This window comes from Macaca fascicularis, chromosome 10 (genome assembly GCF_037993035.2).
Source record: "Macaca fascicularis isolate 582-1 chromosome 10, T2T-MFA8v1.1".
In the NCBI taxonomy this organism is placed as follows: domain Eukaryota; kingdom Metazoa; phylum Chordata; class Mammalia; order Primates; family Cercopithecidae; genus Macaca; species Macaca fascicularis.
The window spans coordinates 52692734-52718853 of record NC_088384.1 but is presented as its reverse complement, the minus strand read 5'-3'; the positions used below and the strand labels follow the sequence as shown (position 1 = coordinate 52718853).

The 26120-nt window shown below is 45.3% G+C and overlaps 1 non-coding gene across 1 annotated transcript; it reads right to left on the bottom strand.

Moving 5' to 3' along the window:
- Positions 1-21555: 21555 nt before the first annotated feature.
- On the bottom strand, positions 21556-21660 carry LOC135965820 (small nucleolar RNA U13). Its single transcript, XR_010578934.1, has one exon. It is a non-coding gene; the product is annotated as a small nucleolar RNA U13 (small nucleolar RNA).
- Between the last annotated feature and the right edge of the window lie 4460 nt (positions 21661-26120).

The window sequence follows — 26120 nt, the reverse complement described above, 5'->3', positions numbered from 1 at the left end:
TCCATTTTTGCTTTATGTATTTTGTTGGTCTAATTATTTGTTTCTTCTTCTCCTCTTTTTTCATTTCTTGACACTAAGGACAAGTATACATTTAGGATTTCTGTGTCTTCTTGGCAAATGGACTTATAAAAATCATTATTTAATGTCGTGCTTTATTTCTGGTAATTTTCTTTACTCCATAGTCTCTCTCTTTTCCTATTAATATGGCTATCTCACATTAAAAAATATTATTTGCGTGGTATATTTTCTCCATCCTTCTACTTGTATTTGAAGAAGATTTCTTGTAGGTAGCATATATTTGGGTCTGTTTTAAAGAACATTCAATCTGATAGTCCTTCTCTTTAATTGGTGTGTTTAGACCATTTATATTTAACGTAACTATTAATATGTCTCAATATAGATGTATCATTTTGTTATTTTCTTTTTGTTCATTAGGTTTTATTTCTCTCTCTGGGATTTCTTGAATGTTTCTCGGTATTCCATTTAATCAGTTTATTGAGGTTTAGACTATATATCTTTGTATAGATATTTTAGTGGTGACTGCAGGGATTATAGTATTCATATTTAACTTTGTTTACTTAGAAATAATATTGTGCCACTTGAAGTGGAATGTAGAAACCATACTACCATACAAGTTCCTTTACCCACCACATTATGTTGTAGATCTGTGTGTGTTGAAAATTGCTTCAGTGTTACAAATTTTGCCTTCAGCTAGCATAAGAAGAGGAAAATAGTCTATTTATATAGCTCTTTGTCATTTTGAGATGGAGTCTTGCTCTATCACCGAGGCTGGAGTGCAGTGGCGCCATCTCGGCTCACTTCAAGCTCCGCCTCCCAGGTTCAGGCCATTCTCCTGCCTCAGCCTCCCGAGTAGCTGGGACTACAGGTGCCTGCTACCACGCCGGGCTAATTTTTTGTATTTTTAGTAGAGATGGGATTTCACTGTGTTAGCCAGGATAGTCTCGATCTCCTGACCTCGTGATCCACCTGCTTCAGCCTCCCAAAGTGCTGGAATTACAGGCTTGAGCCACCATGCCTGGCCTGCTCTTTGTCATTTCTGGTGCTGTTCCTTTATTCCTGAAACTCCAGTTTTCCCTCTGGTATTACTTCCCTTCTATCTGAAGATCTTTGTTTAGCATTTCTTTTAAAACAGGTCTGTTGGTGGCAAATTTTCTTGGTTTTTCTTCATCTGAGAATGTCTTTCTTTCACCTTAATTTGTGAAAGATATTTTTACTGTCTTTGTTGTTGTTGTTGTCATTTACTTCTCAGAGCCCTCAGATCCTGCCTCCTTCCTTGTCTTTCATCGTAGGGCTCTTAGGTTCCTTTGAGGGGTCATGGTTAGAGAGAGGAGACAGTGAATACCTTGAAGGAGACATTAAACTCTATGAGAGAGATCCTCCCAAACCAGCAAAGGTACAGGGGGCTATAAATTCCTGGAGAAAAAGAGATCTTCCGCCCACTCCTTGAAGATCCTGAGGAGGTGACAGAAACTCAAGTGAGGCGGTTACTGGCTGATGCAGCACTCAGGGCTGCTGGGCTCCAGGCCTGTGCTCATCGCAGCACTGATATATTAGGGTCACCTGACTTCTAGGATAACGTGTGCTTACTGACCTCAGCCAGTTTGATCATTTACAAATTTTAGGTTCCTTTTGTTAGAGGAGATTAGCCACGTAGGAAGTTGGAAATGAATGAAAGGTAGTGCTCCCCCTCATTATAACCTTGCTCTCTGGTTATGATGAAAGGGAGTCTCAGACCAACTTCTGTCAATTACATACATAGGCATTAAACAGTATTTAATAGGCCAGACGTGGTGGCTTATATCTGTAATCCCAGCACTTTGGGAGGCTAAGGTGAAGAATTGCCTAAGACCAAGAGTTGGAGATCAGCCTGGGCAACAAGGCAAGACCTGTCTATAAAAATTTTAAAAAGTAGCTGAGTATTGTGACACATGGCTGTAGTCCCAGCTACTTAGGAGTCTGAGGTGGAAGATCGCTTGAGCCCAGGAGGTTGAGGCTGTGGTGAGTCATGTTCACACCACTACACTCCAGCCTGGCTGACAGAGCAAGACCCTGTTTCAATCAATCAGTCAATCAGTGTAAACCATTGGCATCAAAGCACCATGCAAGGCCAGGCATGCTGGCTCACGCCTGTAATCCCAACAATTTGGGAGCCTAAAGGGGGAAGATTGCGTGAGGCCAGGAGTTTGAGACCAACATGGGCAACACAGTGAGATCCCATCTTTACAAGAAATGAAAAAAAAAATTAATTGGGCGTGGTGGTATGTGCCTGTTGTTGCAGCTGCTTGGGAGGCTGCATCAGGAGGATTGCTTGAGCTCAGGAGTTTGAGGCTGCAATTAGCTGTGATCGGGCCACTGCACTCCAGCCTGGGTGACAGACTATAAGATTCTGTCTCAAAACCAAAACAAAACACCTGGCAGGATAGAAAATAGATTAGTGGTGACCAAGCAGATGGAAGATGAAATGGACCTTCCTGGCTGGGTGTGGTGGCTCACACCTGTAATCCCAGCACTTTGGGAGGCCAAGGCCGGAAGATTATGAGGTCAAGAAATCTAGACCATCCTGGCCAAAATGGTGAAACCCCATCTCTAATAAAAATACAAAAATTAGCTGGGTGTGGTGGCACACACCTGCAGTCCCAGCTATTTGGGAGGCTGGGGCAGGAGAATCACTTGAACCCGGGAGGTGGAGGTTGCAGCGAGCCGAGATCACACCACTGCACTCCAGCCTGGTGACGGAGTGAGACTCCATCTCAAAGAAAAAAGAAAAAGGCCTTCCTCTGCTTCTCCAGCTGAGCACACTGCCTCATCCCAAGCCAATGACGGCTTCATTTACAGGAAGGAGGCTTTCTGGGTGAGCAGATACCTTACCTTACGTGGCCCTATTTTTAGGCTCTGTGCAGGTCATCACGTGATAATCACATAGGTTAAGCAAAGTTGTGCAAGTAAGTCTCTTGAGACTGAAGCTCACAGGTAACTGCTGAAAAGTAAAGTGTTACAAAACATGTGAAACTCTGGAGAATATCACAAGATCTTGGAAGCAAAGCAACCTGGCTCGGAAAAGCAGGAGGTGCAAGCGTGTGTCTCACTTCTGCAGCTTGATACTGGGAAATGAACAGTTGAATCTGCAAGTGTCTGTTGCTGTGGGTATGAAATGGGACAGGCCGTCTCCACTTTTTACTACTCTGTGTTTGCAGTTCTCAGAATATACCTATTCTCAGATACTCTGTGCCTCTGCCTACCTACTTGCTCTTGGCCTAAACACAATCTGAAGGGAACCAGGACCTCTTGTCCCTTGGTGCTAGGGAGTAAGAATATTAAAACGTAAGAGCAAAGAACAACCTGACTGCACGTTGAGGACAATGGAATGTATTTGAATGAGTCTTCATACTCAGAAAATTTGGTCAAGAAGGAAAAAGGCATCATTGCAAATTACCTTGGTCAGTTTCATTGGGAAGACAAGACCATTTGAAAAATCATTATAAGTTCCAAGGAGATTAAATAAATTATTATTAAATGAAGGGTTGGGCCAGGCGCGATGGCTCATGCCAGCACTTTGGGAGGCTGAGGTGGGCGAATCACCTAAGGTCAGGAGTTTGAGACTAGCCTGGCCAACATGGCGAAACCCTGTCTCTACTGAAAATACAAAAAATTAGCCGATGTGGTGGTGGGTGTGTGTCATCCCAGCTACTTGGGTGGCTGAGGCAGGAGAATCACTTGAATCCAGGAGACAGAGGTGGCAGTGAGCTGAGATCACACCACTGCACTCTGGCCTGGGCTACAGAGCAAGACTCCGTCTCAAAACAAATAAATAAGTAAATAAATGAAGGCTTAATTACTGCCTATTCTACTCAGCAAGTTTATCTTTGTTTTTTGTTTGTTTTTGGGATAGTCTAGCTCTTTCACCCAGGTTATAGTGTAATGGCATGATCTCGGCTTACTGCAGCCTCCGCCTCTTGTCTTCAAGTGATTCTTATGCTTCAGCCTCCCGAGTAGCTGTGATTACAGACACATGCCACCATACCTGGTTCCTTTTTTTTTTTTTTTTTTTCTTGTATTTTTAGTAGAGACAGGGTTTCACCATGTCGGCCAGGCTGGTCTCGAGCCCTTGGCCTCAAGTGATCTGCCCGCCTCGGCCTCCCAAAGTGCCAGGATTACAGGTGTGAGCCACCACACCTGACCAATACTGTACCTCTTGGAGTCTATTAATATGGTCTCTCCAGTATGCTTGTTTACAGTATGCATGGTAGAGGTTATAGCCACTTTTCAAAAATAATGGCTTTAATTGAGATATAATTCAAATACCATATAATTTACCTGTTTAAAGTATGCAGTTCAGTGTACAATAAAATACACGAACAGAGTTGTGCAACACAGTTTCATCACACCCAGAAGAAACCTTGTACCCGTTAGCAATCACTCCCCACTTCCTTCCAACTGAGAGTGGGAGCTGTGGAGGTGGGAAACTCCCCTGGTGCCCATAGCTCCCTTCCAGAGTCCTCCTGTTTTGGGTTGCTCTCAGGTATCTGCCCTTAATAGTTGTGTTCTGTATTATATCCAAAGTTTATCATTTGTATTTGGGGAAAGGTCAGTTTGGTAGGATTATTGGCCCTTATATATGTATCCATGCATGAGACAGAGTCTCGCCATCACCCAGGCTGAAGTGCGATCTCAGCTCCCTGCAGCCTCGATCTCATAGGCCCAAGTGATCCTCCCACCTCAACCTCCTGAGTAGTTGGGATCATAGGCACATACCACCATGCCTAATTTTTTTAATTTAATTACTAATTAATTTATTTAGAGACAGAATCTCACCCTGTCGCCTAGACTGGAGTACAGTGGCATGATCATCGCTCACTGCAACCTTGACCTCCCAGACTCAAGTGATCCTCCCACCTCAGTCTCCCAAGTAGCTGGGAATACAGTTGCACATGACCATGCCTGGCTAATTTTGGTATTTTTCTTTAGAAACAGGGTTTCATTATATTGCCCAGGCTGGTCTCAAACTCGTAGGCTCAAGTGATCCTCCCACTTTGGCTTCACAAAGTGCTAGGATTACAGGCATGATCCACTGTACCTGGCCTTGATTTTAAATAGATAAAAGTTTTTTGTGTTACATGAAACTTTTTTTTTTTTTTTTTTTTTTTTGAGACAGGGTCTTGGAGACAGGGTCTTGCTCTGTCACCCAGGCTGGAGTGCAGTGGCATAATCATGGCTCGCTGTAGCCTTGACCTGCTAGGCCCAAGCAGTCCTCCCACCTCACCCTCCTGAATATCTGGTATTACAAGCATCTGCCACCTCGCTTGGCTAATTTTTTGCTTTTTGGTGGAAATGAAGTCTCACTATGTTTGCCCAAGGTGGTCTTGAACTTCTGGGCTCAAGCAATCCCCTTGCCTTGGCATCCCAAAGTGTTGGGATTATAGGCATGAGGCACCATGTCCAACCTGTTTTTGTTTTGTTTTGTTTTTAATTGAAAATAAGCTGGACGTGGTGTCTCATGCCTATAATCCCAGCACTTTGGGAGGCCGAGGTGGGTGGATCACCTGAGGTCAGGAGTTCGAGACCAGCCTGGCCAACATGGTGAAACCCCGTCTCTACTAAAAATACAAAAATTACCCAAGTGTGGTGGCGCATGTAATCTTACCTACTTGGGAGGCTGAGGCAGGAGAATCGCTTGAAACCGGGAGGTGGAAGTTGTAGTGAGCCGAGATTGCACCATTGTACACCAGCCTGGGCAACAGGGAAAATAGAGACGGAGGCCTCAATGTGTTGCCCAGGCTGGTCTCAAACTCCTGGACTCAAGCGATCCTCCTACCTTGGCCTTCCAAAGTGCTGGGATTGCAGGCAGAAGCCACCACATCTGGCCTGATGTGTCTTTCTTGTTCTGAATGGTAGTTACATGAGTGTGTTCTCTTTGTAAGTATTCTTTGAGCCATATGCTCATGATTTGTGTACATTTACTTTTGAATATTTATTTTTCAGTACAAATTTTACTTAGAGTAAATGTGTTACAATTCTCATTTATCTACCTGGAACATTATCCATGATGTATTGTGTAAATAGATACAGCCTCTATGGAGAGCAATTTGGCTATATCCATCAAAATAGCGAGTAGGAAGAGGTAGGAGCCTCGGCAGGTGTGTGTGGCATGGGCGGCTCTGCTGTGGGGCCTGTCTGTACATTCCGGAAGAGGTGCCTGAGAGTCACATCTGACGGTGTCACAGGGTTGGGTAGACACAAGTTGATGTCCAGGCCCCACCAAGGTAGACGCCTGATAGACTGCCTACATTTTGGGTCAGGACCATGAGGAAGATTATTCCCTAGGAACAGGAGTGAACTGGGAGCAAACTGGCCTTCTCAGAAACCAAACACTGTTTGTATTCATCTCAGCCTGTGATCTCGACTCAGGTTGTTACAGGGGTGCTGATGGCCATTGCTCTGTAGAGGAAAAAAAATATCATCCCAGGGCACATATTTTTTCTAGTTTTAAATATATTGGCACACAATGAAGATATTCAGGCCTGTGGAGCTATGATGATATGAATGAAAGACCTGAGTGGCACATACTGCCAAAGCGGGCTCCCCAGGGTCCCTGATGCTGCAGTTACCAGACACAGGTTGTTTGTTTGTTTTTAAGATGGTTTTGCTTTATCCCCCAAGCTGGAGTGCAAAGGTGCAATCACAGCTTACTTCAGCCTTGACCTCCTGGGCCCAAGTGACCCTCCTGCCTCAGCCTCCTGAATAGCTAGGACTACAGACCCCCATCGCCACACCTAGCTAATTTTTTTTTTTTTTTTTTTTTTTTGTAAAGAATGGGAGTCTCACTGTGTTTCTCAGGCTGGTCTTGAACTCCTGGTCTCAAGCAGTCCACCCACTCTGGCCTCCCAAAGTGCTGGGATTACAGGCGTGAGTCACCATGCCTGGCTAGAGCCATAGGTGTTGTATAAATTGTGATCCTGAAACTCCAGTGTGCAGATTGCCATTCTGTTGTCTGAGATGCACTGTGTTCTCCTCCATGAGCCCATACCCTTCCAGGTGGCAGAAAGTTCATTTTTATCCATCCAGAGGTCACCCAGGGCTATGTCTCTACCTGGCAGGTGTTCCATGTTCTTTCCACTCTGGCACTCACTGGGCTGTCCTTCTCTGTCTTTGGGCCTTGGTTCCCATGGGTCCCCTGTACACAGACCTTTCTCCTGACCCCGTGCTCTGCAGAGTGCAGCACTCCTGCTGTGTGGCTCCTTGTTTAGCTTTTGCTGCTTGTTGCCTGTACACACCTCGCTGCCCTTCCTTGGCTGGGCTCCTGCCCCTTCCTAAATGTTGCCTGAAAGAGTGAATTCACTCTCACTTCCCCCACATCTACCTGCAGGTTAGGTTAGAAGGCCTTGTCCTTCTGCCCTGATCCGTGCCCTGCCTGCCAGGCCCAGCCATAGCTGCCTGGAAGGCTTGCATGTTTATTATTTGTAACTGTTGGCTGCTGTCTGGGAACTGAGCGTCTGAACCTCAGACACCAAGAAGAGCCTCCCAGTTTGTGTTGTTCTGCTCTGTCTCCCTCCTGGAGGCAGCAAGTGCAGAATATCCTCCTGCTGCCTGAGTGGGGCAGAGTGATCAGGGAGCAGGAAACGGGGTCACCTCCATGGGCCACTGTTTCAGAACCTCTTCCCATCGTGCCTGTTGACCTGAGATGCTCTTTCCTTCCTCTTTAGCTTCCCTGGGGAGAAAGACACGTGAAGGACACTCTTTTTCGACTCAAGTTCATGTAGTTGTGTGCGTGTTTAAAGGAATGAGATTTTATTTGGGCTTTACTTGTGACACGTGTTCATGCTAACCTAACTGTATTTATTTCAGCCTACTATGCATCTGCGTTACACATTGGAGGAAAATACCTTTTCCATGGGAATGATAATTATTTTTCTTAAAATTGTTTTTAATGTTAAAGAAAATCAGAAAGTATCTTTCTCAATGTGGCCCACAAGCCATTGGTTAGAGAAGTGGAAACACCGGGGCCAGTATTGTGTGTGTCCTCAGCACTGGCGGGGACCAGGGAGTGGCTCTGTTTAAAATACCATTTCCCCAACCTTTGGATTTTTGTTTTTGTTTTCATTTTCTTTTTTTTTTTTTTTTTTTTTTGAGGCAGGGTCTCATGCTGTCACCCAGGCTGGAGTCTCAAATCACTGCAACCCCATTTTCTGGGCTCATTTAATTCTCCCACCTCAGCCTCCCGGGTAGCTGGGACCACAGGCATGTGCCACCACACCTGTCTAATTGTTTTTTGTATTTTTGGTAGAGATGGGGTTTCACCATGTTGCTCAGGCTGGTCTCAAACTCCTGAGCTCAAGCAGTCTGCCCACCTCCACGTCCCAAAGTGCTGCAGTTACAGGCATGAGCCACCGAGCTTCCCAACCTTTGCCTTAGATCACACATTTCTTTTGTAACAGTGTGTCTGAGGCCAATTATGATTCCAGTAAGCTGCACATGGTGGCAGGTACCTGTAGTCCCACCTACTTGGGCAGCTGAGGTGGGAGGATCATGAGCACAGGAGTGTGAGGCTGCATTGAGCTATGATTGCACCTGTGAATAGCAGTCTGGGCCACATAGCAAGACCCCATCTCCAAAAAAAAAAAAAAAAACCCAAAACCCAACAAGGGTGAGAAATAACGTCCAGGCATAGTGGGGTCTGGAGTGGAGGGCCACAGTGAGCAAGGCCTCTGCACCAGTGCCCTTGTGTGGGGAAGCAAAAGGTGAGGTGAGATCCCCGCTCCATGAGTGTTTCACCAGACCAGCGCTTTCCCTGGGTGTCTCACTCAGCCTTTTTTTGACTCTAGCCAGACCCCGATTCTCCAGAGAGGCCTGAGTAACCCGGTGTGTTTACTGACCTTCGCAGATAGGCTCAGCTCTTCCCAAACTTGTCCTCCAAGCTGTAAGAGCCACCTGGAGCTACTCTGAATTACTTTCTGTGTCTCCTTTCTTCTCCTGTCCCTGCTCAGCACCTCTGTTTTTCTCTCTTGGATGTAGCCCAGGATGTGGTTCTTTCCAGGACCTCTCAGTCTTGCAAGGGGGTGTGTCTAGTCCTGACTGAGTTGACTTCAGATTTGAGGGCCTGACCAAATGCTGGTGGCTTGTGGCCCCTCTGTGATTTAGACAGAAGGGTGGGCAAGCATGCCTCTGTCTGTACAGTGCCAGCATGGCTTGGAACAAAAGCTCTGGAATCCACTTCACTGTTTGATTAATAGGATAAACATGCAATTGGCCTTACAAATCCAGAGGATTAGGTTACTTTTTTTTTTTTTTTTTTAGTAGATTTACTTTTTTCTTTCACAGCTCTTTTAGACAAGTGGTTTAACCTATTTATATGGTTAGTTTATCGGGGTTCTTTTGGAGGTGGAGAGGGTCTGGCTATGTTGCTCAGGCTAGTCTTGAACTCCTGGGCTCAAATGGTCCTCCTACCTTAGCCTCCTATGTAGCTGGGATTACAGCCACACACCACCATGCCTAGCTCTTTTAGTAGATTTTTAACTTGAGTTGGAAGAACAAAAATGGTAAAAGGCTTGAGGGAAATAGCTTCTGTAAAAGAAAATGAAATTTTGGTACCTCCCCATCCCCACCCCACCAACTAGTTATGCCAAAGGGAGAGTTAAGCCTGGGAATGGAGTCATGCAACTGCCATTCTTTTTCCCTAAACAGAACTGTCACTTCACAACCCTGGGTCATAGTGTTAGACATAAGCCAGGTCCCAGGATGGCAAAAGGGCGTGTACCTCCTGATGGCCTCCCTCACAAATTGCTTACAAGGACATTTTTGCTAGCTCCTGAACCTTTCAGGATACATATCTCCTATAAAACCAGTACATGCCAATTGTCACCTTGGGTCCACAAGCGAAGTTTAACTCCTCAAACTGAGTTCTGTTAAATCTCACACTGACAATGTTGATGACAAGCTTCCTTTCCAACTGCAGAACACGCACAAGACAGGATCAGTCACTCTTCCTGCTTGACTCTCCTCCGTTCCCTCTTTTCAAACATTTACCTTATCTGGTATAAAACATACAGGTGCTGAGCAGTTGTTAGAGCCTCATAAGAATAACCATTTGCCTCCCTGCCCCCGCCCTTGTTTCCCTCCTGCCTGCCCCCACCTCACACGCTCACTAAGTTCCCAGCATCCTCTTTGGAAAAGCACAGGTCACAGATGCTTCACTGGCTTGTGTTTTTCCTGGGTGAGTCCTCAGACTTGGCTTAATAAACCTCTGCTGATCAAGACACTTGCCTCAGTGACCATTTTTGTTGAACACCCTACCTTCTTTTTTCTACATCTGTTAGGGGCAGTTTCATATTTCTTTTCTTTCTTTCTTTTCTTTTTTTAAAAATTTATTTGAGACAGAGTCTCGCCCTTGTTGCCCAGGCTGGAATGTGTGGGGGAAAGAAAGAGAGATCAGACTGTTACTGTGTCTGTGTAGAAAAAGGAAGACATAAGAAACTCTGTTTTGATCTGAACTAAGAAAAACTCTTCTGCCTTGAGATGCTGTTAATCTGTAACCCTAGCCCCAACCCTGTGCTCGCAGAAACATGTGCTGTATTGACTCCAGGTTTAATGGATTTAGGGCTGTGCAGGATGTGCTTTGTTAAAAATGTGTTTGCAGGCAGTATGCTTTGTAAAAGTCATCGCCATTCTCCATTCTCAAGTACCCAGGGACACAATGCACTGCGGAAGGCTTCAGGGACCTCTGCCCAAGAAAGCCTGGGTATTGTCCAAGGTTTCCCCACACTGAGAAAACCTGAGATGCAGCCTTGTGGGAAGGGAAAGAACTTACCGTTCCCCAGCCCGACACCCGTAAAGGGTCTGTGCTGAGGAGGATTAGTGAAAGAGGAAGGCCTCTTTGCAGTTGAGATAAGAGGAAGGTATCTGTCTCCTGCTCGTCCCTGGGAATGGAATGTCTAGTATAAAATCCGATCATACATTCTATTTACTGAGATAGGAAAAAACCACCTTATGGTTGGAGGTGAGACATGCTGGCAGCAGTACTGCTCTTTACTGCACTGAGATGTTTGTATAAAGTCAAACACAAATCTGGCCTATGTGCACATCCAGGTGCAGCACCTTTCCTTAAACTTATTTGTGACACACAGTCCTTTGCTCACATGTTTTCCTGCTGACCCTCTCCCTATAGTCCTGCCACATCCCCCTCGCTGAGATAGTAGAGATAGTGATCAATAAATACTGAGGGAACTCAGAGACCAGTGCCGGTGCAGGTCCTCGCTTGCTGAGCGCTGGTCCCTGGACCCACTTTTCCTCTGTGTCTTATTTCTTTTCTCAGTCTCTCGTCTCCACCTTGCAAGAAATACTCACAGGTGTGGAGGGGCAGGCCCCCTTCATCATGCAGTGGTACAGTCACAGGTCACCACAGCCTTAACCTCTCAGGCTCAAGTGGTCCTCCCATCTCAGCCTCCCAAGTAGGTGGGAATACAGGCACGTGCCACCATGCCCGGCTAATTTTTCTGTTTTCTAGACAGTCTCACTATGTTGCTCAGGCTGTTCCTGAACTCCTGGCCTCAAGTGATCTTCCTACCACAGCGTCCCAAAGTCCTGGGATTACAGGCATGAGCCACTGTATCCACCCCCTTTTTTCTTTAAGTAAACATGATGTGAGCCACTGTTTGGAGAGACAAATTCCTTTTGATAAATAGATGCCAAGTGTTTCATGTGTTCTTTTCACTGCCCTGTCAGTGTTGAATTTACTTCTGATCCACTTTATTTCATTCTTTTGGCTCTAAAAGTTTTCCTCTTTTAGAAGCATGTTGGCAGACATGTGTATGGCAAGCTTAGCTAGAACCTTGTAAATATTATAGCTGGAGTTCTGCAATTTTCCTAACTTTTGACTTTTCCTGTGTGGAAACATTTTTTAAAAAACATGTTAGGGACATTGTGGAGTTGGTTGGAAAGAGTGGCCCAGACGGCTCAATGGGCGTGCTGGGGCTCCGAGGTCCGAGTGGGCTTCCCCACTAAGGTTGCTTACCTGCTCACCGTGTGCTGCACGACCTCAGGCCACGAAACTGATTTGCTTCCACTCATGCATGATGAGCGGCCAGCTTTTGTTTGGATGTAAAAGAAAAACTCACATTGCCTTTTTCCTAGCACAGAGCAGGAGAGGGAGAGAGGAATTGAGACTCAGCAGACCTCGATGGAGGGTTCATTAAGAGCCAGGTCCATGCTGAGCAATGGCCAAAGAGACAGTGTCCAGGGCGAGCTTGGATTCTGGATGAGGCTGGGAGTGGGAGCTGTGGCCATGGTGCTGGGGTCAGCCCTGGGTGAGTCTGGGTGTGGGAGTTGTGGCCGTGGGTGCTCGGGGTCAGCCCTGGGTGAGGCTGGGTGTGGGAGCTGTGGCCATGGTGCTGGGGTCAGGCCTGGGTGAGGCTGGGTGTGGGAGCTGTGGCCATGGTGCTGGGGTCAGGCCTGGGTGAGGCTGGGTGTGGGAGCTGTGGCCATGGTGCTGGGGTCAGGCCTGGGTGAGGCTGGGTGTGGGAGCTGTGGCCATGGTGCTGGGGTCAGGCCTGGGTGAGGCTGGGTGTGGGAGCTGTGGCCATGGTGCTGGGGTCAGGCCTGGGTGAGGCTGGGTGTGGGAGCTGTGGCCATGGTGCTGGGGTCAGGCCTGGGTGAGGCTGGGTGTGGGAGCTGTGGCCATGGTGCTGGGGTCAGGCCTGGGTGAGGCTGGGTGTGGGAGCTGTGGCCATGGTGCTGGGGTCAGGCCTGGGTGAGGCTGGGTGTGGGAGCTGTGGCCATGGTGCTGGGGTCAGCCCTGGGTGAGTCTGGGTGTGGGAGCTGTGGCCGTGGGTGCTCGGGGTCAGGCCTGGGTGAGGCTGGGTGTGGGAGCTGTGGCCATGGTGCTGGGGTCAGGCCTGGGTGAGGCTGGGTGTGGGAGCTGTGGCCATGGTGCTGGGGTCAGGCCTGGGTGAGGCTGGGTGTGGGAGCTGTGGCCGTGGGTGCCCAGGGCCAGCCCATAATCTGGCACGCTCAGGTAATGGCCATCTCCAGAACACCCTGTCCAAGACCAGGCTGCTTGGTGTCCTCTGATTTCCCCCTCAGGACTCGTGGAGCTCAGCGGTGAGGGGAGCCCAGGAGGCATTGTGCTGGGCCCAAGAGAATGAGAATTTTGGAGCACAAAGGGGCCTGGGGTCAGGTTTGGCTTCCTCATTTGGTATCTCAGAAAGCTCAGGCCCAGAAAGCATAAGCAGCTTGACTCAGGCCACACAGCTGCCCAGGAGTGCAGCAGAACTCCCCAGACCAAGCTGCACTAGACTGGCATGAGTGGCAGTGGCCTTCCTTAAATGTGCCCCCATGGCAAGGAGGGACAGGGCAGGAACCTTGGGGAAGACCAGCATTGCAGTGCATCTGCCCAGTCGATCCCAGGAGCATAGCTATCCCAGGCAGTGTGCAGCATTATCTCATTAGTTTGATTTGCATTTCCCTAATGACTTATACTGTTGAGCATCTTTCTGTGCACTTATTGCCCATTAATGCATCTTCTTTTGTGAAATGCACGTTAAAATTTTGATGCTGACAAGTTGCTGTCCGTAGAGGTTGCCCCGGTTTATTTCCCATCAGTGTGTATGAGGCCCTAACCTCCAGTACCTCAGAATGTGATTGTATTTGGAGACACGTTCTTTAAAGAGGTAATCGAGTGAAAAGTAAAATGGAAAACATGGTTTCTCTACTCAACAGAACACTTCTAACACCAAACGTGTGGTCTTTCCACACCACGCAGTTCTCCAGTTCTCTTCAGAGCCCACTGGATGTCCTAGAATGTAACCCAGTTCTACACTACCTGGAGTTAGTACAGACCCCATAGGTTAAGGGCTCAGTTCCATTTGGCTTCCCCCAGTTCAGAAGCCAGTCACAAGTCCCAGGTTGTGACCTGTGCATCTGAATGACTGACTTTAAATCAGGAGTCCCCAAGACCATCTCTGGGGATTGATCATCTGATTGGGTGGCTTGCAAAGCTCAAGGAAACATTTACAAATGTTTACCGGTTTGTTATGAAGCTGTGACCAAGAATGTGGATGAATAGCAGATGAAGAGGCGGATGGGGTTTAGCTGCAGCCCCGCCCACCCTGGAGGCTGCGGGTGGGATTATCCTAATCCCAGTGTTGGTCCATCTGGTAACCAGCTGTTTCCTCCTAGAGTCACTGCAGTAGTATAAACACTGGTGTAGTTGAAAGGGGCTTATTATGAATAACAGAAGATGCCCCTCTCACCCATATTAGTCAGGAAATTCCGAGGGTTTTGGGAGCTGTATGTCAGGAATTTAGAACCAAGACTAAACATACACTTCTTACTACACCACAGTATCACATGAGGCCATAAGGGTGGCCCTGGTTCTGTACGACTGGTGTCCTTATGAGAAGAGATGAGGACACAGGCACATGCAGGGGACACATCTGGAAGCCGAGGAGAGGTCAAAGAAGAAGCCATGCCTGCTTCTTGATGAGACGCCTCATCTGGGAGTTCCAGGCTCTGGAACAGAGGGAAATACGTTCTGTTTCAGCCACCCGGCCACGGTGCCTTGTCACAGCAGCCCAGCCGACCCGAGGCACAGTCTGACAGGCGAAAAGTCCTCTCAGTGGGCTTGGTATCTCTCCCGATGAGCACAGTGGAGCAGCTCTCCACAGGCTCAAGAGCCGTTTGTTTTTCCCTCTTTGTAATCTAGATCCTTTGCTTTTGGAGGGTGGGGGCAGGGTAAGTTGTTTCAGTACTGATTTTAGGAGCTCTTTATTAAGGGGATTAACCTTTGGCCTGTGATTTACATTAAAATTATCTTCTCATTTGTCATTTATCTTCTGATTTTATTTTTTCCTATTTAGAAATTTTGACTTTTATGTAGTCAAATTTCCCACTCTTTTAGGGGTGAAGCAAAAGCTGCATTTTATTCTAGATCTTTTTTGGGTTAAATTTTTCTTAGTTCTGAGTACCTTCTGACTCTGATGTTCTGATTGAGGGGCACAGGCAGGTAAGAAAGCACTTACCCAGGAAAGCTTGGATTGAATAACAGGGATAGAGAAATGACTCAGAAACTGTTCAGTCAGAATCCACCTGGGGGAAACCTGCTGGACCTGCTCAAATTTAAAAACTCAAGTTTATGCTGTGAAGGTGTTAATGGAAAACCCAAACTGTAAAATGTCTTAAGGAGGTTTATTCTGAACCAATACGATTGACCGTGGCCTGGGGAAAACACAAACCCAGGAAGCCTTGATAAGTGGTCCCGAGGCAGTTAGGGCACGACTCTGTCTTACACATTTTAGGGAAGCAAAAGTCACAGGCAAAGTCATACGTCAGTATGTGGAGGCCAGACATTAGTTTGGCCCCAAAAGGTGGGATATATCTTGAAGTGGGGGGCTTGCAGGTCATGAGTGGATTTAGAGATTCTTTAATTTGCCGTTGGTTAAAGGAGTGAAGCATTGTCTAAAGTTTTGGACTCAGCAGAAGGGAAAGCTGGAATTAAGAAAGTCGCTACCTAGGACATGGGGTCAGGGCGACCTGCAGGGGTGCATGACGTAAACTTTGTCTGGCATGGCCTTGCGTCCTGTTTATAACTTGATATCTTCTTGTCACAGAAGGTCTGTTCTGTCAGTCTTAGGATCTGTTGTTTAACATTAATGCTGGTCAGTTGTGCCTGAACTCCAAAAGGAGCCAGATATAATGTCTGACTTTCCCATCATGGCTGGAAATTCAGTTTTTAAGTTTTTTCTGGAGTCCCCTTGGTTCACTGAGTGGGGGCTTAAGATTTTATTTTTAGTTTTTAAAGGCCAATTAGAAATCTCAGGACTCCAAAACTTCTTATGCAAAAGGGAAGGTTAAGCCCAGAGGCTGAGTCATGTGAGGTGCTGTTTCCAAATGAACAACTATTACTAAGGAAAGGTCACGGACCTCGGGTATCTGTAAAGGTCTGCCCCCACAGATTTTTCACTGGTCAATTCTTTGCTGGTCTCTGTTGTTAAAAAGAGTCAAACTCTGAAAAATACTTGAAGAGATTTATTCTGAGCCAAATACAAGAGCCTCAGGAGATCCCAAGAACATGTGCCCAAGGCGGTCAGGTGAGAGGCTGGTTTTATACGTTTTAGGGAGACATAAAACATCAATCAGTGTATGTAAAATGTACATTGGTCCATCCAGAAAGGTGGGACAATTCAAAGCGGTAGGGTGGGGGCTTCCAGGTCATAGGTAGATTCAAAGATGTTCCAATTGGCAATTGGTTGAAAAAGTTAAGTTATTGTCTAAAAACAGAGAATCAATGGAAGGGAATGTCTAGGTTAAGATAAGGGGCTGTGGGGCCAGGCACACAGGTGGCTCACGCCTGTAATCCCAGCACTTTGGGAGGCCAAGGTGGGCAGATCACCTGAGGCCAGGAGTTCAAGACCAGCCTGGCCAACATGGTGAAACCCTGTCTCTACTAAAAATACAAACAGTTAGCCAGGTGTGGCAGGTGTGGTGGCATGCACCTGTGGTCCCAGCTACTCAGGAGGCTGAGGCAGGAGAATTGCTTGAACCTGGGAGGTGGAGGTTGCCTTGAGCTGAGATTGCACCACTGCACTCCAGCCTGGGCAACAGAGTGAGACTCTATCTCAAAAAACAAAAAAACAACAAAGAAAAGGGGTTATGGAGACCAGGGCTCCCATTATACTTAGGGAGCCTCCAGGTAGCAGGCTTCAGAGAGAATCCATTGTAAATGTGTCTTATCAGAGCTGATTCTCTCCTGGATCAGGAAGAAGGCCTGGAAAAGGAAGGAGATTCTCTTCAGAATGTAGATTTTCCCCACAAGAGACAGCTTTGCAGGACTACTTCAAGATATGGCAAAGCAATGTAGTGTGTAATAAAGTACTTCCAGGGCTTGCTATCTGTCTTGTGACACTGTACTAGAGTCAAGCTGGTATCTGGTATCTTATTGCTATAGGAGTCGGCTTTGTCAGTCTTGAGATCTGTTTTAATGTTAATGCTGATCAGTTGGGCCCGAATTCTCCTAAAGAGAGGAGGGTATAATGGGACAGTCCAACCCCCCATCCCATCATGCCTGAACTGGTTCTTTAGGTTAACTTTGGAATGCCCTTGGCTGAGAGGAGGGGATGATTGGGGGGGCTCAGATTCAGATGATTGGGGGGGCTCAGAATTTTATTTTTGGTTTTCACCTCCCATACATGAGGACATGCCAATGTATGGAAAAGGGGAGACTTTAGGTCTACAGTCTAAGTCTGGCTCCTGAAACTCCACACTGATAATGTTGATTACAATCTTATCTTCCCATGTGCAGAGCAAAGACAAGACTCCCTTCTCTACCTACCTGGGAGATGTCTGTGGAACTGACTTCTTTAGTCCTTCCTCCTCGTCAGACATTCACCTTATCTTATGTAAAATATAGATTTACTGGGCACCAGCTCAAGGCCCATGGGAATAGAACCGTTCGCCTTACTGCCTACCTGTCCCTCTTCCCACATGCCTTCCCCACTTTAAAGGAATATGTAAATACTAAACCTCCAGAAAACCTCTTCAGGAAAACAGCCACCTATGTAGCTGTCGCTCCGGGTTTTCCTGGATGCTCCCTAAAGCTGCTTAATAGGCCCTGAGGGTTGAGACGTCTGCCTCAGTCCCTCATCTCGCTTGTCATTACTTACTGAGATAAAGAGCTCTGTTCCTCCTCCACTCAGTTAAATCTCCATCTGCTGTTTTAACAAATGCAGTGAGCTGAGATCCGGCCACTGCACTCCAGCCCGGGAGACAGAGCGAGACTCCGTCTCAAAAACAAACAAACAAACAAACAAATGCAGCTTGAAGACAGATTTGTTTATTTAAGAATCCATCCTGTCAAGGGAGATTGGCCAGCAATGATTAGACCAAGTAAAAGTTGTTTGGGGTGCTCAGGAACCAGAAGTTTGTTTTAGCAAATGTCTTTTCCCCGCACCCAGCTTGGTTCCTGCCAGAGAAAAACCTTTTTGTGGCTGCTTGTTTCATGCTAGTGCTAGCTTTTGGAGAGAGTTGAGTTTAGGAATCGTAATGTGAAAAATACAGACTCCAGCGTTGTGGGGCTCAGAGCAGCCAGACTTCTCACAAGGACCCATGCATCTGAAACAAAGATTTGGCCCCTGGGACTGAACTTCTGAAGTTTCCAAAGATTCCACTTCCTATTCTCCTAAGCACCTCAAATATTTTATGCCAGAGTGGCCTTTCAGCATAGTCAGGTCACGTGCAAATCTGTTTTTTAATCTGTCTGCATCCTGCTCATTCCTTGAAAGTAATTCATACTTTTACTACAAGTTGAGAAATAGGAGATGCAGGGTAGAACTAACGAAAGATCCCTTCCTGTGCCTTCACTGTCTTTGGTCTAAAGATAGATGGTTCTGTGGGCCCATCAGCCCTGTGCGCCTCCTTTATCCTGTTATATGGGTGCTGGTGAGGCCAGAGCCAGGAGTTGCCTGGGGCCACTCAGCGTCACTGTTTTCCCGTCCAGATTCCACGTGTCAAATTGTGGGCAGTGAACAGAGGTGAAAATATGTGTGAGTGAGGCTAGTTGAGTGTGGGTTCGTCACCACTACTGGACAAGGTTCCTCTTACACCTTCCATTCTAACACTTGCCTGTTGTGGTGTCTGGAACCAAATTATGGTTCCAGGCTGGGGCAAGGGCAGCAGTGTCGTAAAGCTCCAGCACTGAATGCAGCCTCGTGCCCAGAGTCAGGAGGGTGGGGACACAGTGCCATTGTCACACCCTGCTGGCCAACATGGGTTATTTGCAAAGAACCCAGATTTAAAATGAGTTCGACTATGTTCTATTCAATATAGAATTTCACAAATGGAAGGGATCTTGGGATTCATCTGATTTCATGGCCCGATTTTACATAAGAAGAAACTGAGGCCCAGCAGGTGTTAATGGAGACAGCCTGAGGTGCTTGCTACTGCGTCCCATCTCCCTTTTGACCAGACATGCTGCTTCATGTTCCTAACTGGTGTCGTGTGCATATTCCGTCAGTCACACCTGACTTTGGGCTTGCGAGCTGAGAACGTTTCTTTTATATCTTTTGTAATCCATCAGATTATCTAAGATTTACCTAGAGCAGACATTGAGTAATTGCTTATTCCTTCAAAAAGCTGTTTTTCAATGAAACCTATAGGAAGATGTGATTTTTTTTTAACCTATCAGATTGTAAAAAATATCTGAAAGTTGGATAATGTGCTGTGTTGCCAAGGGACAGAGAGGCAGTCTCATCTGTTGCTCATGGGACTGTGCATTGGTGTAACTTCTGTGGAAGACATTTTAGCGATAGCTTTCCATATGGAAAAGATGCACACTCATGACCCAAGGGCTCCACTTCTAGGAATTTATCCCTCAGAGGTTATTTATTACAGCATTGTTTATATTAGCAAAAGATTGTGTGTTAGGCTGCTCTTGCATTGCTATAAAGAAATATCTGAGACTGGGTAATTTATAAAGGAAAGAGGTTTAATTGGCTCACAGTTCTGCAGGCTGTATAAGCATGGCACAGTCATCTGCCCTGCTTCTGATGAGGCCTCAGGAAGCTTCCAGTCATGGTGAAAGGTGAAGGGAGAGCAGGTACTGAGAGCGGGACCGAGGGAGGCAGGGAGATGCCACACATTTTTAAACTACCAGATCTCTCATGGACTCAGAGCAAGAGCTCAGTCATTATTGTGAGGACAGCATCAAGCCATTCATGCCCGGTTTGCCCCCGGGACCTAAACACCTCCCATCAGGCCTTACCTCCAACATGGGATCACATTTCAACATGAGATTTGGAGGGGACGGACATCCAAACCACCGCAGATTGGAAATAACCTAAGTGTCTATTGATAGGAGGCTGGTTAAGCTGCCACACACTCATCGCTGGGGTCCTGTGTGCCCACAGCGGGTGGCGTGGCAGGATCAGGACTGAGCGAGGCTGGGATCTCACAGATGTTGTGGCAGAGGGACCAGAGGGCTCAACCCTGAGAGCAGGAGAGCAGTCACTAGACTGATTCCAGACTCCACATGGGTGTCGATGGATTTCTTGTATCGGCAGAGCCTGGCAGGGCAACCCAGCTGTGGTGAAGATGACAGGCTTCCCAGTCAGGCTGACTTGGGCTTCACGTCAGCTCCAGTATCTGCATCTGAGACCTCAACTTCCCCAATGTTAAAACAAAATTGCTTATTCCTCCAAAAAGCTGTTTGTCAATGAAACCTATAGGAAGATGTGATTTTTTATTTAACCTATCAGATTGTAAAAAATATCTGAAAGTTGGATAATGTGCTGTGGATGAAACCAACGTATATGTATATCTCATAATATCACAATAGTATACAAAAACTTTCCTTCTGGATAGCTCTGTTCCTCCCCTCTTTATGCTGTTATTATCACAAATTACATCTTTAAACATTTTATACTCATCAAGATAGATATATAATTATCGTATTGTGCAAATTATGTATAATTGGTCTTTTATACCAAATGAAGGGGAATGAAGTTAAATACAAAAATTGATTAATATTAACTTTTGTATTTACTGATATGGTTACCATTATTGGTACTTTTTATTTCTTCATATTGATTTTAGTCTAGCATCCTTTTGTTTTAGCCTGAAGGACTCTCTTTAGTATTTCTTGTTGGTTAGCTCTGCTACTGAAGAACTCTCCCAGTTTTTGTTTACTTGAAAATGTCTTAATTTCCCCTTTACTTAAAAAGATGACTTTATTGGCCAGGCGCGGTGGCTCACGCCTGTAATCCCAGCACTTTGGGAGGCTGAGGCGGGCAGATCACAAGGTCAGGAGATTGAGACCATCCTGGCCAACATGGTGAAACCCCGCCTCTACTAAAAAAAATACAAAAAATTAGCCGGACGTGGTAGTGGGCACCTGTAGACCCAGCTACTCGGGAGGCTGAGGCAGGAGAATGGTGTGAAGCTGGGAGGCGGAGCTTGCAGTGAGCCGAGATCATACCACTGCACTCTAGCCTGGGCGACAGAGTAAGACTATGTCTCAAAAGAAAAAAAAAGACTTTATTTTCTAGATCCGGTTTTGGTTCATGGCAATATTGAGCAGGATAGAAGAGAGATCCCACACGCCCTCTGCTTCTGCCGTGCACAGCCTCCTTCACCATCAGTGTCCTGCCCCAGCTTGGTGCTTTCATTGTACTTGTTGAACCCACATCGACACATCATCCCCCTCCAGAGACCAAGGTTTATATTAGGGTTTATTCTTGGTGTTGTACATTCTGTGGGTTTTAACAAATGTAAAATGACATGCATGCGCTATTATAGCATATTACGGAAAAGTTCTACTAACCTGAAATTCCTCTGTACTCCCCCTGTTCATCCCTCCTTTCCCTCCATTCCTGGCAACCACTGATCTTTTTACCATCTCCACACTTTTCGCTTTTACAAAGTCATATAGTTCGAATTGTATAGAATGTAGCCTCTCACATTGCCTTCTGTCACTTAGCAATATGCATCTAAGATTCCTTCATGTATTTTCATGCCTTCATAGTTCAGAAATTTTCTTTCTTTTTCTTCTTTTCGTGTCAGATGAGCAATGCACCCATCATCATAACAAGGTTTCAGGGTAGCACATCTCACACATGCATGTGAACACCCAGCTATCACACTTACGAACTACAAGAGGATCACTCATTTCTTCTTAGTGCTGAATAATAGTCCATTATCTGATGTACCAGTTTATCTATTCAACTACTGAAAGACATCTTAGTTGCACCCAAGTTTTGGCAGTTCTGAATGAAGCTGCGATAAATATCCAGGTACAGTTTTTGTGTGGACATAAGTTTTCAACTTATTTAAGGAAATACCAAGGAGTACAATTGTTGGATTGCATTGTAAGAATATGTTTGGTTTTGTAAGAAACTGCCAAACTGTCTTCCAGAGAGGCTGTCCCATTTACATTCCCAGCAGCAGTGAACATGAGTTTCAGTTGCTCCTGATTCTTGTCAGTATTTGGTGGCATTAGGATTTTGCATTTTGGCTATGCTAATGGGTGTGTCATGGTATCTCTTTGTTTTGTTTGTGGTTCCCGTGGGGCATATAATGTTGAGCATCTTCATATGCATATTTGCCATTTGTATATGTTCTTAGGTGAGATGTTCACATCTTCTGCCCATTGTTCAATTGAGGTTTTTTTCTTACTGTTGAGTTTTTGTTGTTGTTGTTTTTTGAGACAGAGTCTTGCTCTTGTTGCCCAGGCTGGAGTGCAATGGCGCGATCTCGGCTCACTGCAACCTTGCCTCCTGGGTTCAAATGATTCTTCTGCCTCAGCCTCCCGAGTAGCTGGGATTACAGCCATGTGCCACCACGCCTGGCTAGTTTTGTATTTTTAGTAGAGATGAAGTTTCAGCATGTTGGCCAGGCTGGTCTTGAACTACTCACCTCAGGTGATCCACCCACCTTGGCCTCCCAAAGTACTGGCGTTATAGGTGTGAGCCACCATGCCCCGGCCTTGTTGAGTTTTAAGAGTTCTTTGGGCCAGTTGCTCACACCTATAATCCCAGCACTATGGGAGGCTGAGGCAGATGGATCACATGAGGTCAAGAGTTTGAGACCAGCCCAGCCTGGCCAATGTGGTGAAACCCTGTCTCTACTAAAAATGCAAAAATTAGCTGGGCGTGATGGTGCATGCCTGTAATCCCAGCTACTTGGGAGGGTGAGGCAGGAGAATTGCTTTAATCTGGGAGGTGGAGGTTGCAGTGAGTTGAGATGGTGCCATTGCACTCTAGCCTGGGCATGAGAGCGAGACTCCGTCTCAGGAAAAAAAAAAAAAAAGAAAAAAAGAAAAAGAAAATCAATGGACTGTAAATCCAAGGGTTTATTTCTGGACTCTCAATGCTATTCCATTTGTCTGTGTGTCTGTCTTTATGCTAGTACCATACTGCACTGTACCTTTGTAGTAAGTTTTGCAATTGAGTGGGAATATCTAGCTCTTCTTTTCCAGGATTGTTTTGGTGATTCTTGGTTCCTTGAATTTCCATCTGAATTTTAAGGTCAATTTGTTAATTTCTCTAAAGAAGCCAGCTGGGATTTTGGTAGAGAATGCATCAACTCTGTGATGGGTGAGGGAGTTACAGCTGTCTTAACAACACTGAGACTTGGGATGTTGTATTAGTTCCTAGGGCTGCTGTACCAAATTACAACAAATTGAGTTACGGTTAAACAACAGAAATCTATCCTGTGACAGTCATGGAGGCCAGAAGTCTAAACACAAGGTGTTGGCAGGGCTGCTTGCTCTCTCTAGATTCCAGGGAAGAATTTGTGCCTTGGCTTGTTCAGCTTCTGGGGGCTATAGGCATTCCTTGGCTTGTGGCTGCATCACTCCAGCCTCTGCGTCTGGTCACACTGCCCTCTCCTCTTCTCTCTCAAAATTCTTTCTGCCTTTCATGAGGCTATATGTAATTGTATCAGGTCCCACCTGGATAATCTTGGATAAACTCCTCCTCCCAATATTCTTAATCTACTTAACTTTCTTTGCTATTAATATATAAGAAACTATTCACAGGTTCCAGACATTAAGAAGTGAATATATCTTTTTTATTATTATTATACTTTAAGTTCTAGGGTACATGTGCATAACGTGCAGGTTTGTTACATATGTATACTTGTGCCATGTTGGTGTGCCACACCCATCAACTCGTCAGCACCCATCAACTCGTCATTTACATCAGGTATAACTCCCAATTCAATCCCTACCCCCTCCCCCCTCCCCATGATAGGCCCCGGTGTGTGATGTTCCCCTTCCCGAGTCCAAGTGATCTCATTGTTCAGTTCCCATCTATGAGTGAGAACATGCGGTGTTTGGTTTTCTGTTCTTGTGATAGTTTGCTAAGAATGATGATTTCCAGCTGCATCCATGTCCCTACAAAGGACACAAACTCATCCTTTTTTATGGCTGCATAGTATTCCATGGTGTATATGTGCCACATTTTCTTTTTTTTTTTTTTTCTTTTTTTTTCTTTTATTTATTTATTTTTTTTTTTGAGACAGAGTCTCGCTGTGTCCCCAGGCTGGAGTGCAGTGGCCACATCTCAGCTCACTGCAAGCTCTGCCTCCCGGGTCTACGCCATTCTCCTGCCTCAGCCTCCCGAGTAGCTGGGACTACAGGTGCCCGCCACCTCACCCGGCTAGTTTTTTGTATTTTTTAGTAGAGACGGGGTTTCACCGTATTAGCCAGGCTGGTCTCGATCTCCTGACCTTGTGATCCGCCCGTCTCGGCCTCCCAAAGTGCTGGGATTACAGGCTTGAGCCACCGCGCCCGGCCTGTGCCACATTTTCTTTATCCAGTCTGTCACTGATGGACATTTGGATTGATTCCAAGTCTTTGTTATTGCATAGCACCTTATTCTTAAAGTGTGGGCTATGAAGATGAAAAAAGGCCTCCAATTGCTCTGGATTCCTCCTGCTGACAGGAGGTTTGGTAGGGTAGGTGTTGACCCCAAGGTGAGAGAAGCAGAACTGCTTTGCAGCTATCTGAGCTGTTTGAGTGTACACATGCCGGCCGGGCTGACGTTCCAAGACTTTCATGACAAAGGCATTCATATTCTTATCTACAGTTTTAGTACAACATTTAAGAAAACAGTGTACAATAAGATAAATAATGAGTTCTAGGACAAGGAGTGCAATTCACAGTTTTAAAAGTAAAGATTTAAAAGCATTAGTTTGGGCACTTGTAGCCTCCCAAAATTTAGGTTTCAGTTTAAATGGCAGAAAAAAAAAAAAAAAAAAACTCAAAAACAACTAATAACACGTGTACTATAGTTTTTGAAACATAATTTTTTCTTCAGTCCTTATTTTTATTAAAAACAAATCCTGATAGGACCAATTTGTTTGTGAAATAAACTTTAGTTTTATTACACTTGGCATGATTATCTGCATAGAGCACAACAAGAATAATTATTTTTCATATAGGCCTTTTAAATTGGCTTTGTTGGAACTCTGTATAAAGAGCCTTAGATAATACTTTTTTAAAGCCCATCCCAGCCATGGGTTTGTACTCTCAAATGCCTATGAATTGGGTACATTACTCTCTTCTTGAGATGCCAGGTTAACTTAAGATTCCTGTGCCTGTTGGAAAGTGATATTCTTTACATACCATAGGTTAGAAACCCTGTACAGGGACTGCATAGACAAGGTATGAGGCCAGTTTTCCCTAGGGGTTTTTATTGGCTCTAGAAGTCAAATTTGATTCCTTAAACAAAAGCATGCCATTCCAGTCAAAACCTTGGTAAAATAAACAGTTTCTCCAATTGTGTCCTGTTGCAAAAGAAAACATTCTTATTGCACTTATGCAAATAATTATGTAGCCATAAATTAAGAATACTTGCAAATAGCTTCCAGATTCTGGACAAATCAGGTAGAGAGAAACAAATATGCTCCCAATTTTGTTCACAGGAATATATTTTATTCAGTTGTTAAAAGCTGTAAGTAGCTCAAAAGAAGTTTTCTTGGCTCTCTGAAAAACAAAAAGATCAGCCATGTTTTAAGCAAAAAAAAAAAAAGCAAAGGAAAAGATTAGTTCAGTTTTCTATTAGTTCATCCCATTCAGTAAGCCCCTATTCTGCTTAATATTCATGAACATTTCAGCTCTCCATGAGAGTCCTGAAGGTTTTTTCCTTTATTCTAATGTTGCAATCTCCAAAGCTATCAGAAATTTGCATTCAAGAGCACCTGTCCAAGTTTTATTACTGATTATAAAACCATCTTCTAAAGAGTATCAGAACAAGACAACAATTGTCTGTGGATGAGAAGACATTTCAGGACAGCCAAAGTCAAACACAATTGACAAGAACATTATAATTGTTATGTTAAATTACTGTGTGCCACAGAGGTACAAATGTTCTTGTCAAATGTGTGCTAAGGCATATCAAAATTATAGGAATCGTATACAATTTTGAAATACTTGCTAATAATGTATTTATATAAATATAGCCCAAAGAAAGCTAAGCACCATTTTATATTTGGCCATGTTTTCTGCATGATTTTAATACATTAAATAAGCAGACTGTGTCTTTTTGGACTTTAGGGGACCTATTTTTTTATCTTTGAATTTGATCTTGGCAGGTTTGTCAAATATCAAAGGTTTAAAA